The sequence below is a fragment of the Garra rufa genome, chromosome 4, assembly GCF_049309525.1.
Source record: "Garra rufa chromosome 4, GarRuf1.0, whole genome shotgun sequence".
NCBI lineage: Eukaryota > Metazoa > Chordata > Actinopteri > Cypriniformes > Cyprinidae > Garra > Garra rufa.
The window spans coordinates 58,555,195-58,559,946 of record NC_133364.1 but is presented as its reverse complement, the minus strand read 5'-3'; the positions used below and the strand labels follow the sequence as shown (position 1 = coordinate 58,559,946).

Here is a 4,752-nt window from a genome sequence, read left to right as displayed (position 1 = left end):
ATGAACATGTACAGGTACTACTTTGAGCATGACACGGTTCCCAACAACAGGTTTGTCCAGGTAAAATCGGTCTGGAGCAGAATTGGTAAGGCAGGTCTTCTCAACACTGACTTTATCCTCCTGGGAGGATCTGACATTTACATTGTGTAGAGGGCGAAGGTGTTTACCTTGACACAGGTTGCAGGGCTTCCTGAGATCACACTGAGCAGCATGATGAGTCCTGGCACAGCGCCAACAGCGATTATTCTGTCGAATCCAGTCTTTGGCTTGATCAGTGGTAAGTTTAGCAAAGGCTTTACATTGACTCAAATAATGCTCAAGGCTATCACAGAAGGGACAAAACCGTTTCATTTCAACTGGCTTAGTCCTTTGAGTAGGACCCTTCTGAGGGACCTCGGTAGTTACAGGTTGAGCCTCTCCCACCCCATGAAGAATAGCTACAGACCTTTTACTCTGTGCAGGTCGAGAAGTCTGTCGGTCTTGAACTCCTCGTGAGGCAATCTCAACATCAAAGTCATGGCACCAGGCTTCATAGCGGAGCCAGTTTGACAGGTCATGGAGATTAGGTACGGTTCCAGCTTGCCGGAACATGTGACGGCGGAATTCAGCTCGTTGGTCTGAAGGTAGTTTGCTCAAAAGTCGGGCAACATGTGACCCACAATTAAGCTCAATGTCACCTTCAGGTCCTAATGTCTTTAACAAGCCCACCAACGACTGTACCTGAAGTGCAAATTTCTGGAATGCAATGGTATCCCCTCGCTTTACATCAGGGGCTTCCAGGACACTGGCAATTTTCCTCAATGCTAGCTGGTGGGGCTGACCAAACTTCTCATTGAGGGCCACCATGGTATCAGTAAACGGAGTAGGGGAATTCAGGAATGCATCGGCAATCAGTTTAGCCTCATCCAACTTTAAGTGGTCTACTAGTATTTGATATTTAAAAAGTTCAGTCCCATCTGGCGGGAGCAAATTCTCCAACGCTATCCGAAGTCTAGCGAACTCACTTGGATCTGGATGGCTGAACTTGGGAATAGAAGGGGTAGGCCCTCTATAGACATACTCTGACCGTGAGGTGGGGGTTAAAGGTGGACAGTTTGACTCTACCTTAAATGCAGGTGCTGGATGGTTCGACTTCCCTGGCATCGTTCCATGTCGGGCAAAGGAAACTGGAATTTGGGTTCGTGAAGGTTTCCAATACAAGGGCGGTGCAGCTGAGGAGAACAACTCCCTGAGGTCTTCAGGTGTTGGAGGAGGAGGTAGAACATCTGTATTTTGGGAATGATACTGAGAAGATCGATATGCTGGTGTAAGGGGGGCCTGAGAACCCTTGAAATCCGTTGGTACGTCTGATTGGTAGGTATTAGCGCTGGGGTCTGCTAACTGTAAAGTCTCCATACCTCTTCTCAGTTCTAGCTCGGGCTGCGGCCAAGGGGGAAGCTCAAGCAGCTCTTCATTCGCAACTGAGATCAGCTTTGCCTGGTCTACGTGGCTGGGAGGACTGGATGGCAATTGGGGTACTGGGCGCGCTGGAGGACTATAATGGCTTTGAGATGGGCTAAGGTCAGCTCTAAGAGATTGGGCAACTTTAACAAGTTCTTTAAACTCAGTACGAACCGCTTTCAACTCCATCAGGTCAGCATGAAAGGCTTGTTGTGACTGTAGCAGCTGTGCATTCTCTCTACGAAGAGCTTGGAGCTCGTGATAGTGGTCAGGCTCAAGGGAAATGGGCTGCTGGGTTGCTGTGAATGACTGGGGAAGGGTTTCCCTTTGCTCTGTATAACTAAAACTTGGTCTTAACCGAGGGACTGTGCAAGGAACAGCTTCATCATTAGGGTAGTCAGGATTTCCCCATGAGGACTGGAGAGGTGTCATATGGGAAGGTACCTCCCAAGAAGGTGAGATTGCAGGTTCAATTACAGGTCTGCCCCTTACATACTGTACTTCAAAATCTTGAAGTCGTGCTGGTGGATGTGTTCGGCGTTTTGGTCGGGTCGCCCCCATGATCTCCTCATCAGACTCCATGGTTTCAGGAATGAACACTGAATCCGGCTCGAAGGACCAATTTGTTGGAGAGGAAAGGAGACTGCTAGGTTCTGGCTCTAATTATAAATCAGTATACACTCCTGAGGTGTCGGTCAGGACACAAAGAATGAGGAGACCGGAGCTTCTTTCCAAAATGTATTCAGTATTAGTCTAAAATAACAAAACATAACATTAAGAAAAAATAAAGTCATTTACAAATGAATCATTCACTTCCTAGTCAAGAATGCTAACATTCGGTATCTTTGAATAACAGATAAAGCTCTAAATATGCAGCAGATGTGCACTTGCAGGTGATATACAGATCATACAACATGACTTCAATAGGAATGCATATTACTAAATCCAGGTGCCTAAACGAACAGTGTAATTGAACAAATAAAATCACAGGAGCAATATTACTGGTTAAAATGTATGCAGCAGCAAATTTGACATATAACTGACTGATTACAAGGTAAACCTGATTATGTAACTGAGTAATTAGCCTAATGGCGTTGCACATTTTCGGACGATCAACTATAAATCGTTACACATCTGTGCATAATCATATTAAAGTACAACGTACAAAAAAACACTTCAAACCTGGTTGAAATTATTTAGAAATAGAAGAAAACTTACTTGAAGGTCATTTACTAACACTTTAAACTCCAAAACACCAACAAACATCCAAAATACAGGCAGAAAAAAACTTCTATGTCCACCGCTGATCAAAATCTACAATGACGCAGCAGGTAATAAACTATAACGATGATGCCTCCTACTGGATACATCAGGAACTGCACTCTTTAGACTAATCAAACAGAAGTGTCTTTATAAAGGTCTACCTATTTCTAGGAGCCTTTAATACAAGCATGACATTTTATATCACCACATATTATCCATTCATTTCACAGTGTATGAATTTGGTAAAGTGCTCTTTGAAGTGATAAATAATAAATTAATAGTTAATTTGTTGAATACAGTAATTCAAAGAATTAGCTTTAATCTCTCTTATAGTCCAGTTCAGAAAAACACACCAGAACCAGAGTCCAGCTGTGTGTCTATGAAGAGTGACGAGTCTATGGTTTGTCAAAAACAATTCAAGAGTGCAGACACAAGGCCTGGTCTCAGGTATAACAATTCTTTAAATTATATGATCTGAACATTTAATTCAGAATATATAAGACACTGTGCCTAATAACTTTTTGTTTTACAGCAGTGAGGTCCTCAACACATTTAGATCAAATCTGAGGAAGAAGTTTGAGCGTCTTTATGAGGGAACAGCGACACAGGGAAACCCAACACTCCTGAATGAGATCTACACAGAGCTCTACATCACAGAGAGTGAGAGTGGAGAGATCAGTAATGAGCATGAGGTCAGACAGATTGAGACACAATCCAGGAGAGCAGCAACAGAGGACAAGGCTATCAAATGCAATCACATCTTTAGACCTTTACCTGGACAAGACAAAGCCATCAGAACTGTGCTGACAAAGGGAGTCGCTGGCATTGGAAAAACAGTCTCTGTGCAGAAGTTCATCCTGGACTGGGCTGAAGGGAAAGAGAATCAGGACGTCCAGCTCATATTTCCACTTCCTTTTAGAGAAATCAACTTGAAGAAGAACAAAACACTCAGTCTTTTAGGTCTTATTCATGACTTTTTGCCTAAAACTAAAGAAATAGATATATCCAGAGAAGATTATAAAGTGATGTTCATCTTTGATGGTCTGGATGAGTGTCGTTTTCCCTTATATTTTCAAAGAAATAAGATTCTACGGGATGCAAACAAAGAGACATCAGTGGACATGCTGCTGACGAACCTCATTCAGGGGAATCTGCTTCCCTCTGCTCTCATCTGGATCACCTCCAGACCAGCAGCAGCTGATCTCATCCCCTCTGAGTGTGTCCATCGAGTGACAGAGGTACGAGGATTCAATGAGCCACAGAAGGAGGAATACTTCAGAAAGAGAATCAGTGACCAGAGTCTGGCCAACAGGATCATCTCACACCTGAAGTCATCAAGGAGCCTCTACATCATGTGCCACATCCCAGTGTTCTGCTGGATCTCAGCCGCTGTTCTAGAGAAGATGATGAGCCCAGCAGAGAGTGGAGAGATTCCCAAGACTCTCACTCAAATGTACACACACTTCCTGATCCTTCATACCAACATCAAACATGAGAAGGACTATGAGAAGAAGGTGACAGATGAAGACATGATCCTCAAACTGGGGAAACTGGCTTTTCAGCAGCTCGTGAAAGGAAACCTGATCTTCTATGAGAAAGACTTGAGAGAGTGTGGCACTGATGTGACAGAAGCATCAGTGTACTCAGGATTGTGCACTCAGATCTTCAGAGAGGAGTTGGGCTTGTATCAGGGGAAAGTCTTCAGCTTTGTTCATCTGAGCATTCAGGAACATCTAGCAGCTCTATATGCACATCTCTCCTTTATAATCAAGAAGAAAAATGTATTTGACCAAACCAGACTAAGGTATTTATCTAAATTTATGAACAGGGAAAGTTGTATACTGCATCAGAGAGCTGTGGATGAGGCTTTACGGTGTAAGAATGGACATCTGGATCTTTTCCTGCGGTTCCTTCTGGGTCTTTCAGTTAAATCTAATCAGACTCTTATACAAGAACTAGTGACACAGACAGGAAGCTACACCTATAACAAAGTGAAAACAGTTGAGTACATCAAACAGAAGATCAAGAAAAATGACTCTCCAGAGAAAT

At 43.4% G+C, this 4,752-nt stretch overlaps 1 pseudogene; it reads left to right on the top strand.

Annotated features, from left to right (window-relative positions):
• The first annotated feature begins 3,082 nt into the window (after window positions 1–3,082).
• On the top strand, window positions 3,083–3,997 carry LOC141333055 (NLR family CARD domain-containing protein 3-like; annotated as a pseudogene).
• The last annotated feature ends 755 nt before the right edge of the window (window positions 3,998–4,752 follow it).